The sequence below is a fragment of the Antechinus flavipes genome, chromosome 2 (genome assembly GCF_016432865.1).
Source record: "Antechinus flavipes isolate AdamAnt ecotype Samford, QLD, Australia chromosome 2, AdamAnt_v2, whole genome shotgun sequence".
NCBI classification, from domain to species: domain Eukaryota; kingdom Metazoa; phylum Chordata; class Mammalia; order Dasyuromorphia; family Dasyuridae; genus Antechinus; species Antechinus flavipes.
Genome location: NC_067399.1, coordinates 192,004,464 through 192,019,014, shown reverse-complemented (window position 1 = coordinate 192,019,014; position 14,551 = coordinate 192,004,464). Strand labels below are relative to the sequence as shown.

The window sequence follows — 14,551 nt, the reverse complement described above, 5'->3', positions numbered from 1 at the left end:
ACAGCAGCAGCAACAACAACAATAATAACAACAAAATCCAGTACAAGGAATTGTGCTATTCATTGAGATTGTAAAGGTACACGAGCATAGTTCCTGCTCCTAATGCAATTCCTCTCTCAATAAAATTACAGACTAATAGGGAGGTACACATTCACACAAATAAGCATGATAAAGGATAGAATAAGATAAAAAAGTGATCTAGATAAAGAAAGTGCCTTAATACAATCTGAATAGAGGGTGTAGATAACTGTGCTATAAAATGAGGGGAAGTAAGGTTGGACTGGATAAATTCTGTCATGTTCCAGCCCTAACATTCTCTGATTTTAATCTGGCCATTTGGTAAGGTTGGGTGACTATCATTTAATATTTGGCCATTCTTCTGTGAAGAAGTTTAAATAAATGTTAGGAGTGTCACACAAGCAGCAACTTTAGCAGGAGAGAGGCTTGTAAATTATGGAATTATCAGAAAGAGAAATTATTTTTCTCCTCAGAGAGACGGCCATGTGGAAATTGTCTTTCTAGTCCAGATTTCTGGTAGATGAAGATTTGGCAGAATTGTTGCCAGTACTGGCATTCAAATGATCACCCAGCATTATTCTACCAGCTGACAGATACTTTAAAGATATAATAGAAGATTATCAAATTAATTCCAGATAGTAAAGGGATTGTTGTGCAAATTAGCAGGTGCTGGTTATGTTCTGAGGCAGAGCCAATTGGTTTTAAGGGGAAGCTGGATCAGAGTTGAGATTGTTAGTAGTCAATTATTTAGGGACTCATTATATAGGTCTTTTTTCTAACCCCAATTTCCTGCCTTTTGGCTAATTGTTCCTAAGCATCACCTCTTGAGGGCAGTAAAAGTACAGGGAGTTCAATTGAGCCAATCAGTTTTGCTATGCCTGTCAGTGGTTTGTAAGAGGTTTAATAGGAGGAAAGTCTTAAACTATTTGCCAATCAGAGGTAGTAGAAGCTTTTCCCTTCACACTTGTCCTGCTTGGTCCCCTGAGAGGAGAATGAGTAACTCTGACAGAAAATTGCAGAGAGACCAGGTAAGGTTGCCTCTGAAAGAAAAATTCCTAATAATTAGAGTAGTCCAAGAGTGGAATGAACTGGCTCAGGAGTTAGTGAATTTCCCCTCCCAGGAGTATTTGTATGCAGAGACTGGATCATAACCTGTTATAAATGGCATCTAGCAGGATGTTGGGAGGAAAAGATTCTTATATATTTGTTTAGGATGTTGTAGAGATAACTCTTGTTCATATACTATAGGATAAGGTGCTTTTTTAGGCGCTTGCCTGATGGCTACTGGGCTGGCACTCCACTAAAGATATCTTTCAGAGCTATCCCCTAGGACTGGCTGTCATAAATTTACTATATTCCTTTAATATCTGCATTGGTGTAGAATAGGTAGGAGAGAATGAGTGTCCATAGTCCTAGCCTCCCTAAATCCAAATCTCCTTAGCTCTCCCTTCCCACTGTGCTTTCTGGCACAGTCCTTTATTTATTTACTTACTTTTTTCAGACAATCAGGATTAAGTGACTTGCCAAGGGTCACATAGCTAGTAAATGTCTAAGATCAGATTTGACTCCTGGCTCTAAGACCAGTTGCTCTATCTACCTGACCACCTAGTTGCTCCACTCTTGCTTTTTAACATTTCTTTAAAAAACAATCTCTTTTTCTCCACTTTGGTGCTTATCATAGCCTAATTTTCTTCTGAAAATATCACATCTTTTGGCACTCTTTCCAAGACTGGCTGTTTCTTTCCCCAAACCCATGGACATCAGGAGGAATTCAGTAACCATCTCTCCTTTAAAGTTCATTCCATCTTGCCAGATCTTTCTGCTGTTATCGCTGGACTTCTAGGCTATTCTTTTTCCACCCCAATAATTAAAACACTTGACTCACACTCTCCTTCACTCAGCCCCCTTCCTTGTACAAACATCATGCCTTCAAATTCCCCACAAATCACCATAGTACAGTGGAAAGAATGCTAAGTTCAGTCAGAGACCTTTATTTAAATCCTACCTTTGAAGGTCATCTGTGTGATGTTGGATCACATAATATCTCTAGGCCTTAGTCTCTTATCTGTTAAATTAAGGAGGTTGGAGTGAGTGTTCTTTGATGTTCCTTCTATCTATAAATCTATGATACATGATCTCTTTTGCAGGGAACTGCACAAATAAGCGCAGGGATATTCCTACTTGAGACCAATTTTGTCAATTCAAATGGAAACAGGCCACCAATCTCTACGGAAGGATCCCTGTGGGCCACATATCGACTTACTTTTAAAAATGCAATATTATCTATGATTTATTGTATTTTTGTCATGTTAAATATTTTCTAATAACATTTTAATTTGATGCCTGTCTCTGTAGTGTTGTGAGGCTTGTGTCTAACAATGTCTGCCTTAGATCATCTTCCTCAATCTTTGTATTTCCAAAGTGCTTGAATTCCTACTTATAGTTCTGTTCATATGGCTCAGTTTTCTAACTATAAAAATGGGGATAACAATACCATTTAGCTTCCAGTATTGTTATGAGGATCAAATGAGATTATATTTGTGAAGTACTTCACACAGTGCTTTGCACATTGCAGGTAACTTTCTTTCTTCCTTCCTTTCTTATAGCTTTAAGATTCTCTAATTTTGTCATTATCCCCAGTGAATCAGAACCTGATTTACTTCATTTCACATAGCTGGACAAAGATGAGCTTTTAAATGGCTTTTTCTAACTGCTTTGAGGCTAGATCATTTAATTTTTTTATCTGCATCATCATCAATTTCTTTTTGAGAGATGATCACAGCAATCTACTGAATTCTATCTCTACTCCAAATCATGAAATGACCTTTAGGTTCAGTGACTAAGTTCAGTTTTTTAAAAATTGCACTTTATTAACATTATCTTTAGATTATATAATGTAGAAAGTATTTTTCTGTTTGTTGAAGGATGTCAGTGGTAAAAAATTGCATTTTTGTTCCATGAGAAATAAAGTATTTCTTTATATGGTTTGTATAACATGCATCTCATGAAATGCAAAGCTAAATGATGAGTGAATTATTATTGCCATTATTTTCCTCTATTAATGTAACCCACCAAAAATTGTACAGTGTTAATTTTTTTGTTTCTCCTCATTTTCAAGTCCTAGAGTTAATGAACTATTAATATCCCTCTGCTCCTTCATGATATTAAGGCATAAAGAAATACTTAATAATCTTATGTAAAGAGGGGAGATATTTCAGAGATCAAAGAAATTCTCATATGATATCCCTGCTTGCATTTTCATGGAATCTCAGAGATAGAAAGGATTTCATTAATCATCTAATCTAATTAATACCTAAGCTGGGACCCATGACATGCCCATGAAAATGGTCATCTAGCCTTTATTGGAAGGCAATCCAGTAATGGGGAGCCCCCAACTTTCTGAATCAGCTCATTCTATTTTGGAAATAGTTCTGATGGTTAGCATGTCTGCCTTTATTTTATATTCAGACCATATGTGAATTTTCGTAATTCCTATCATTTCTTCTAATTCTAATTCCTTCTGGGGATGAACCTAACAAGACTACTATTTCCATTTGCATGCCCTTGTCCTTAAAATATTTGATTGCCATTAGGTTTCTTTTAATTAATATTTACTAAATTTTATGTAAATGACTTTAATTTTCACATGTATGGTTTACATGAAAATAATTAATAATATAGAGGCAATTAGGTGGCACAGTGAGACATGTTGGACTTGATGACCTGAGGAAGACCTGAGATCAAATCCTACACTAGATGTTTGTTAGTTATATTACACTGGGCAAGTCACCTAAAGTCTACCAGCTTCTATTTGTCATTTAAAATAGAGATGATGATAGCACCTACTTCACAATATTATTAGAAGATTCAAATGTGATAAAGCATTTAGCAAGCTTCAAAAGGCTGTATATTTATTATTATTTTTGCTATTTGTTGTTGTTATTGTTTTTTATTGTTATTGTTGAGCCATGCCTGACTCTTTGTGACACTTTATCACCCTCTAACCATTTCTTTCCCCCCATTATGTTTTGTTTTATTTTCTTAAAAATTATTTATTATTTCTAGCAAAGATTCTGGAGTAGTTTACCATTTCTGTCTCCAGGATTAATGCATACAGATGTTAAATCACTTGCTTAGGGTCACCCAGTTAATAAGTATCTGAGGTCAAATTTGAACTTAAATCTTTCTGACTCCAAACCTACCTTTCTATTTAATCAGCCACTTAGCTACCTCAGTTAAAAAATGTGGATAATGTAAAATTATGGAAAAAGAGAAAATATCTTTTAAAATTGGATTGTTCATGCAAACACATAAAAATGATAGTTGACTATGATGAACTTCTCTGAATCTGTATTTTTTTATCTTGCAAATGTAAATGATAATATGGATCCTATTCTGTTCATAGGCTTTATGAAGTCTTTGTTAAAACAATATAATAGTTGATAATGACTCATATTTGGAGAGATTTAAGGTTTACATATATAATTTCATTTGAAACTTTAAAGCAAAAGTTTTGGGGGAATCTATGAACTTATTTTTAAGCATGTTTTGATATCAATGGTATTTCCATATAAATTGATTTTCTTTGCAATGCTGTATATTTTATTTTATACATTTAAAAAATATTATTCTGAGAAAGGATCCACAGGTGTCTTCATGCTGCCAAAGGGTACATGACTCAAAATAGATTTAGAATCATTGCTCCAAAGTCATCCCAATAAAAGGGTGAAGAGAAGACCAAAGACACATGATGCTGGGCATAAAAACTATAGAGACAGCAGAACTTTATATTCATACAATCTCCTTAAGTCCAGGAAGTATTTTGTTTCCATCTTTGTACTCTTAGTATGCAGCACAGTGGGGGTATTGAGTGTTCAGGAGGCCTACCACCTTTGTTATGAATGCTTGTTAAGCCCTTTTCAGGGCTTCTCATCCACCTTGGATGTCTGCCTCACCTGTGGCTCTAAGAAACTGTAGCATATACAATGACCAAAATCTGGCAAGCTGTATAAGATAGATGGGCTAAACCAGGTTAAGGGTAACCAACAGGTCTCAAACCTGCTGGTGAGTTAGGGGGTGTTTTTTCTAAGAAGATATTCCCCAGAACATGTGTGGAAGAGAACAATTTGTTTCAATGGCCATGAAGGCAGATGAAGCAGGTTCTGTGGAGTATGTTGAGCTTGGTCAGGCATTTATGATGCCGAAGTCATCCACTGCATCCTGAACCATCTCCAACTAACTCTATTTTTATATTGTCACTGGATTTCTGTGACTCAGGGAAAGAAAATGAGGCTGGCAACTTTGTGCAACTCTGTTTCACTTCAATTCACCCATGAGTTAAGATATTACTCATGATATCATTGGTCCTCCTTGAAAATGAAGGACAAACAACAATTTGGCACAGTGTCTCTAATATAATAGATAATTAACAGATACTTATGAAAGGAAAGAATGAATTGGACACATTGTAATTCAATAAACATTTATTAATCACCTACTAAGCATAAAGTCCAATGCCAGGTACTGCTAGAGATATAAAACATAGAACTTCATAGTTTACAAAATACTTTTAATACACTGTCTTGTTTGACCATCCTATTTGTGTGAGGGGGGCTGGACAAGTATTAGAATCCTAATTTTATAGATGAAGAAATAGGCTTAGAGATATGATTGTGTCCTAGTCATATATTTAAGCAGCTGTAGAGCCAGTGGAATGCTGATCATTTGGCTCTTATTTCAAGGCTCTTTCCACTGTAACACTGTCTCCCTGGAAGAGTCAGGAGACAAACTGATCCAAATAGGTGTGTAAAGCACTCTATAGCAAAAAAGGAAAAAGAAACAAAAATAAAGCTTATTATGCTTATTTTGCTTCATTGGATTACATTTAGATTCTCTCCCAAAAGGGACAAGTTAAAAAAAATGCTGCTCAATGTAAAATATTGAACCAGGTATGAGACAGGTAATTTATTCCTACACATATATAAAATTTTCAACATAGTGAACATTGACAGAACAGGATTCAACAACTTAACTAATCACTATTGTTATAAACTGAAGGGAAGCTAATAATCAAACCTCTTTCAAATACAAAACAATATTTAAGACAAGCAATAGGATATTTTAGGCTTTGCACTCAGCAGAGTATTACTCAAACACTCCGTTTTCATGTATGCTTTTAAAATGATCAGTCTTGGGACACTCCCCTGAGACACAGAAACTTTTCTTGACATCAGCCTTTTTACTGCTGCAACCTTAATCAATCATTCATTTGACCCAAGACATTCACATTGATCAAAATCAAATGGTTGCCTCCATGCTGGAACAACTCTACCTCAAGAACAAAGTTTGGTCATCTAGTCAGCAAAGGAGAAAAGGAAGCCAGGGGCAAGTATACTTAGCTGATTCCCACCCTCTCTATGTGATGGACAATTGTAGGATTGGGGAGGAAATAAGAACATTCCATTCTTTTAGCCCTTCTCTCCTTTTCATGAGAAGATATAGATGAGTAAAGACCAATATCAGTAAGATCTTAGACCTATCAAAGTATAGTAAAACACGAGGATCAAATAATCTAAGGGATATGACAGTTTTGAAGCATTATTAATATATACAAAAGTAGGTTATATATTCACTTGTTTTGCATTTTTACTTTAAAGTAAACATAGTATTGGGTTTTCATTTATGATGAGGACCTTTGATTTTTCTGAAGCATGAAACCATTTGGAAACATTTATTTTCCATGTATATCTGGCCTATTCATGCCATCTGGCAATGTTAAGACTACTGTTAGTCAATATGGTCATTCTCCTACAAAGACTTCTCAACAAATGTTAACAGCAAGGTTTTTAAATATTCCAGCAACAGCACAATTTACAGAATGCCAAACAAATCAGAAATAGAAACTATTTTTCTAAAGGACAGCCCATGTGGTCAGACTAAAGTCCTTATGTTCATTGATTCTCAAAATTTTAAGTATTGATTCTAAGATTTCTGAAGACGGAAACATAGTTTCCTTGGCTTTACATTAGGTTCAGAGTAGGTGACAAGTGCAGAGTTGTCCATCTTTCATGCTGTCTCACATGCTGAGTAAGATTTGAGGGTCACATGCAGGATCCTAAAGGAAAGAATTAACATTCAGTTGGAACTTGTAGGCATGGTCATGACAAATAATTCCTTATATTTACTGGTTTCCCACCAGAATAGTTCTATGTTGAACTTTGATGTGAATGCAGGCCTTGACATGGTGAACCAAGGACAGCTACTTATTTGACTTCTTTGCTATCTTTTTTTTTTGCTATCTGATTAAATTCAGATTCTCAAAAATGAGCAGAAATCAAGATTATATTTTGCAGAAGGATGGAATTGGATTAGTAATTTATCTAAGTTAAATCAATTTCTTGGGCAAATTTTCCCTTGAATTTTAACACGCTTCCAATTCCTACTACTTTGAACTCTGAACCAGTGTTCAGTGTCAGAAGTTGTTCTGGATTCTTTATGTTTTATACAATCTTGAAACATATAGAAAATTTTTAACAGAATAACTTTGATCATGTGCAGAATATAAAAACAGTGGAAAGCATGTCTGACATATTTTTAACACCATGATTTTTGTTAGGATATTTTTGAAAAAGCAAACAATTTACATTTGTTTCCTCTTTCCTCTCTAAACTAGGGATAGCAGTCAATATCAGAGATGATGTTAAAATTAAAGATTAAAATGTCCCCAACAATTTTCTAAGATTCAAGAATTTCTAGATACAAAAGGCATAGTTTCTTACCCTCAAATAATAGACCTCAATCTATTTGTTATTCAGAGAAAATACCTTCCTCACCTCCCATCCCTTGCCCCTTTCCCAACTTGACCTTCCTGAAAAATGTACATGAACTGGATATCTGAGAGGCAAGAATATAAATGAATGTGAAACAAATTTAAACAGAAATATTCTTAAGCCATTTAACTGACAACTGAAGTCTTTTAGAATGGACTGTATGATAGTAAAAAAAATGACATTTCATGAAGTCTTTTAATGAAGGCAGTTATTTATCCTACCTTATCAACTGGTTGAGCTATGGCTTTGGGTTGTGAAATCTTCATTTCATGACATTTTTTGCATTCCATTTTGGCAGCTGTCTTCCCATTTTTTTCCACATTTGTTTGAGTTGTTTCTATATCAGAATATGTCCTGTTGATAACCATGTGCTTGATTATTATGATCAGAAAGTACAAAGTGTTTGCCTAAGTGTGCATACCAAATTTGTCTTTTAAAAAATGTTGTAAAATAGAAATGAAATATTTAAGTTTCATGAGTATTGTCTCCTTTAACTTGCACATTTTTGTGTATATGGATTTTTTATTTAAAAAGATTTAATTTGAAAATAATATCGTTCTAGCAATATTATATGATGATCAATTCTGATGGACATGACTCCTTCCAACAATGAGATGATTGAGGCCAGTCCCAGTGATCTTGTGATGAAGAGAGCCATCTACACCCAGAGAGAGGACTATGGGAACCAAGTATGGATCACAACATAATAGGCTCACTTTTTTTGTTGTTGTTTGCTTACATTTTGTTTTCTTAATCATTTTCTTTCCTTTCTGATCTGATTTTTTAATGTAGCAAAATAATTGTATAAATATATTTACAAATATTGGATTTAACATATTTTACATATATAACATATATTGGATTGCTTGCCATCTGGGGAGGGGGTGGAGGGTAAGGAGGGGAAAATTTGGAACACAGGGTTATGCAAGGGTCAGCGTTCAAAAATTATCCATCCATATGTTTTGAAAATAAAATCTTTAATAAAAAACAAACAAAAGAAAATAATGTTATTCTAAAAAAACTTATTCAATAACAAGACAGTGAATAGAACAAAGGACTAGATATCAAGAAATGTGGGGTTCTCATTTGAGTTTTATTATTTCTTTAATGAGTGAACTTTTACTTTCATTCTCCTATTTGTAAAATCATAGAGATTGAATTAGATTGTTTTTTAATGTATCTTTCAAATCTAAAGTTCCACAATTCTATTATGTCAAGTTATTGTTTTGTAGAATGGAATTAATGATCTGGAATTGATTTTGAGATCATGAATAGTAACTAAACATGTATTATCCCACATCTAAATTATGGATGGTTACCATGTAGAATTCAGGAGTAGAATTATGTGTCTAGAACTGAAAAGATTCTTCAAAGTGATCTAATCCAAACTCCTAGTTTTATAGCTAAAGAAAAATAATTAGTTCAATCAAACATCTTGTATCAGAAGAAAGATCTGAATTTTGGTCTAATGCCAAATCCAGCTACTTTTTGTTGTATTATGATGTTTTAACTCCAATTTATTTACAATTAAAAAAAATTAACAAGCATATATCTTCCACTACATTGAACTAGAAAAAGAACAACAAAACCTTTGTAAAAATATATATAGTCAAAACAAATCACCATGTTGACAATATTTATAAATGCATTTCTTTCCACAATAGTTTATCATCTTTGTCAGTTGGTAGATAACTTTCTTTGCCATGACCCAAGGCTTTTATAATTTTTTTCTTTTGTACATATGGGTCTTTTTTCCTCTGTTTTAAAAAATCTCTTTGGGATATAGGTGTAGTATTTATATTTCTGGGTCAAAGAGTATGCACAATTTAGTAACTTATGGGGTATTCTTTGAAATTGCTTTCCAAAATTATTAGATCTGTTCACAACTACATCAACAGTGCATCAATGTTCCAATTTCCTGTAGCACCTCCTTTTTTATTTTTGGTAAACTTTGCCTATCTGATATGTGTGTGAAGTTGATTTAATCATGTCTTATTTATAGGTACCTTAATACTTCATAGTATTATTTTTGTTCCACAATGCATGAGTAGGGCCGAGTAGAACTTTAATGGCGGTATGAATAGATGACACCAATAAAATCGATGAATAGTGATAATTCCCAAGCATTTGAGGCTTTAAAAATAGCTTCTCATTTGAACCTGAAGCAGATTTTTGAAGTAGGTACTGTGAATATGATTATTCCTCTTAGTAGAAGGGATGCTCACAATAGATTGAAGGTGGGTACTGTTTAAAATTTTTCTTTCTATCCCTTGTACTTAGCACATATCTTGTTTATATTTTTTAACGTATATATATATATATATATATATATGTATGTATATTGATTTGAATTGAGATGAGGAAGTTAGACTCAGAGAGTGTAAGAGACTAGGACAAAATGACACTCTTAGTTTCAGAACTGGGACCCTAACCAAGCTCTTCTAGTATTCTTTCCACCACACTTGATAAATGTTGCTGGGATGATTGAATTTTTAAAAGGCTACAAACCTGCTCATTCTAATAACCAAGGAAAGATTTTTTAAAAAAAATATCTATTGCTCAAGCTTTCAAAGCCTCACGTTTAATGGGATTTTTTTCTCCTCATGCAAATAATGACTAAAGCTCCCTCGGGGAGAGAATCACCTGTAAAATATCTACAGTCTGAGGACTAATTTTCTTTTTTCTTTATGATTACTACTACAATGTCCAAATCTCTTCTTTGTGGTTTGCCTGTGGGGTGGATTTTATTTTTAAGGGTCAGATGGACACTGAGTACCTCAGAAGAAAGATAATCACATATCATGCAGGGAATACTTGCACACTTTTGTGTGCTTTTTCATACCACATATTCTTTCCAAAATCTATTGGCCATGAAAGGTATTTCCAACAGGTATCATTGTCTGTGAGGAAACCGTAGCCAATAATAGTTAGAACTTGTGGATGCTATTGCTGTCTCAGATCACCTGACCCATTCCCATTAAGTGACACATCTAGCATGGGTTCCTTGAGGGAGTGAGCAGGAGAAAGAAGAGATTACAAGAAACTCTAAGCTAAGATTTTTTTTCCCCCTGAGAGTTTATTTTGCTTCAGTTAGGCAAACTGGATTTTGAGAAAAACTATCATGCTTACATATTTGCATTAGGAAGGGAAGGCAGAGCTAGACAGACATCCCAATCTGAAATTAAATTGCCTTGGGTCAGAACCAAAGAAACAGAAGCAGGGATGTTTCAAGCCTGCTTTTTCACTCCTAATTTGAGGAATTGCCTTTGAGTTAATTTTCTTGTAGCAGAAAAAGGTAGAGGGTAAGTCACAACAGACCAGGGGGAAGATGCTATCTTCATCTTCAGAAGCTTATTTTTCTCCCATGTGCATGTAATTCCTATTAATCAGGATTTAAGAAGCTTCCACAGTGATTTTTTGCATGATTTGCCTATCAGGCAGGCAGGTGTGTGCAGGAGCAATTTACAATGGGGGCCAAACAGGTCTGATGAAAATTGGTATAATTTCATGTATGGAGGTGGAAGCAGGCAGACCTGTCTTTATATATTGAAGGGGGAAAATCCCTACTCTATCTTGAAAATAAAGATATATTGTACCACCTAACTAGGCTGTTGCTTTTACCCTCCTTTATTAGCCTCCTTAAATCAAATCAAAATTGTCTTATATTTACAAAATGGTTTCTCCTGTAAAAGGAGCAGTGTTAGACACTATCATAACAGTGAGCATTTACATAGTGCTTTATGGTTTGCAAAGCACTTTACATATATAATCTCATTTGACCTTCACAACAATGCTGAGGAAAAGGCACTTATTTTCTCCTTTTTCCAAATGAGAAAAAATTGTCTGAGAAAAGTAGAAACCTTGCTCAGGGATACAGAGCTGCTAAGGCAAGTTGTCTAAGGCAAGATCAAATTCCAGATCTTGCTTCCAGTGAATCTTTCCACTATTACATACCTTGATACTGCTATGGACACAAGTGGGTTGTGAGATGGAATATTAGGTAAAGTACCTAAGACTCCTCTTCCTGAATTCAAATCTGACCTCAGACATTTACAAGCTTCTTTGCCTCAATTCCCCAACTATAAAAGGAGCTGGAAAAGTAAATAGCCAATATATTTGCCAAGAAAATTCCAAAATTTATCACAGTCTAACACAACTAAAAAATAACTCAGTTACAGCTTACTCAAAGTCTATAAGGCCAATAAGCACTCATTAAGTGCCTATATGTCCCTGCTTCTGTGGTAAGCATTTGGGGTACAAAGAAAACAGAAAACAGCCTCTACTTCCAAGGAATCAACAGTCTAATAGGAGAGACAACATGTAAATAATTATGGACAAAAAGACTATGTACAAGGTCAATTGAAAATAATCAATAGAAGATAACCAGAATTCAGGGAGATTGGGAATGGCTTCCTGTGGAAAGTCAGATTTTATCTAGAATGTGAAGGAAGTCCAGGAAGGAGGTAGAGTTGGATGGAGAGAAGGAAGAAATGAAGGAAGCAAAAAAAAAAAAAAAGTACATAGAAAAAAAAGTACATTTTACAAATTTTATCTTCTTTATATTTCAGACAGGGGAAGAGCCTATAAAAATGTACAGGTAGGTGAAGTTTCTTGTTCAAGGAACAAGAAGGTGAGTTTTACTGGATATTGGAATAGAAAGAATTCTTAGGTGACTGTAGATGGAAGTTATTATAAATAAAGACTATTTGGCAAGAATGCATAATGCTGTCAGAAATTTGAAATAAATGTTCCTCTTCAGGACTCTATAGTCTTACTGTCTTCTCCTAGTCCTTTTATTTTTTCTCTCAGATGTGTGTAGAAGCCAGGAATTATACATAGAGTAGCTAGCCCAGTAGTTAGACCATTTCACTTGGCATTAAGAAGACAATTTTCAAATCTCTTTTAGATACATTTTAGCTGTGTGAAGCTTAGCAAATCATTTAACCTTCCTTGGCCTTAATTTTCTCATCTGAAATATAGGTGTGAGGGATATAGAAGACCCTTACCCAAAATGACTACTCAGAGATCCCTCAGTAGAAGGCAGAAAAGTTGTTTATTGAAAAACCTCCGGAGGATGAGCCGTCCCATCGCAAGATAAGCTCGAGGTAGGAGGGCTAAAGGAGTAGTAAAGATACATAGCTTTTATACAAGAAATTACATCACAAGTAAGAGAGCATTGAGAAGGGGAGGGGGAGGCATCTAATTGGTTGTTGCTAGTTGGGGAGATTGGAATGGAAGGTTTCTGTTTCCCTGAAATCTCCTGATTTCTGGGAAACAAAGTCAGGCCTTCAGGCTTAATCAAGCAGACAGTGGTCCAGCTAATAGACTAAATATTGATAAATGTCAAATACCAATAAATGTCATCAGTTCAGGTTAAGTAAATATGTTTCTAGCTGGCCAAGGCTCAAGTAGATATGAGCCTGCACATATACAGGTCATAGGGGAAACACAGAAATAATAAAATACAGAAAAAGAATTCATACATTCCTGTAAGTTCTTCACCTTTTCTATTCCCCACATAGGGATAATAGTATCACCTATTTCACAGACTGTTAAGTATCAAATGAAGTAACATATGCAAAATGATTTAAAAACCTGAAAGTGCAAATAAGTTCTACTATTGAGGTGTCCCTTTCCCATAAAACTCCTTTATGATTTTGTGGAGTCTTGGAAATGGTTTGAGGATATACACAGATTGACAACCAGGGATTTGATAAGAATGGAAAAGTATTTTCTAATTTAAAATCATAGATGGCTGGACCATGCACTTGGAAGGGATAGAAGAAAAGTTCCAGTTTAGGGAAACCAAATGATCTGCAGCTAGGGATTAGCAGAGCTGGCTAAAGGAGGAGCTTTGGGCCAAGGGATACTAGCTCTTAGAGAATTTAGCAAGATAGGTTTTAAGTATAAGACATAATAAGAGACAATCCTAACCAGAGAGCTTCTTATTAGCTACAGAGGTGGATATAATGGTTATCATACTGTTTTTATGCTTTGGAATTGGCAGGAGTAATAGAGTAAAATAAGTAATCTCTTGCAGAGGAGCAGCTCATCAGCACTCATGCTCCAGCAGATGATAACAGAGAGCAGCTCAACCAATTATTTATAATGACCATCACTGAGAAGATCACAGAGAGGAGATTCAGTACTCAGTGGAAGTGTGATACTCAGCAGGTGTCTTCATTAGACAGTCAACATTCAACATCAAATAGAAATACAAGGACCTTCCTTTCCCCTCTCCTGCCTCATTAACTCATCAATGGACAAGTGACCAGAGGTCCAAGTTACCCTAAATAGACATGATGGTAGATCATGTATATTTTAATGTTGTCTCTTCATATGTTTCTTGGCCATATGTCTCTGTATGTGGTCATGTGTGTTCTCAGTGTTTTTACACCCTTTACCATCGATGGTATAGTAACTTATGGGAAAACCTTTTTCTTAGGATATTTTCTTGTCACCTAATTTTCTACACTATTTGATTAGATGTATTTTGTTTGGAACTATTATGTCTTTTCCGGTTGCTGTAGTAGGTAGTAGAAAAGTAATAAAACACTTATTCTGTGTTCCAAGTTCTGTGCTAAATACTAAAGATGCAAATATAAACAAAAAGACAGACAGTGAGGAGGAGTTAACTTCTTTGTATTCTCATAAATAGATCTGGAAAATGAGCAAGTGTGAGTGTGTGTGTGTGTGTGTGTGTG

General features: G+C 34.8%; 1 long non-coding RNA gene across 1 annotated transcript; it reads left to right on the top strand.

The window, feature by feature from the left end:
* Positions 1 to 974: 974 nt before the first annotated feature.
* On the top strand, positions 975 to 8,680 carry LOC127552430 (uncharacterized). The gene is made up of 2 exons (XR_007951383.1): positions 975 to 1,046; positions 8,410 to 8,680. It is a non-coding gene; the product is annotated as an uncharacterized LOC127552430 (long non-coding RNA).
* Positions 8,681 to 14,551: the final 5,871 nt, after the last annotated feature.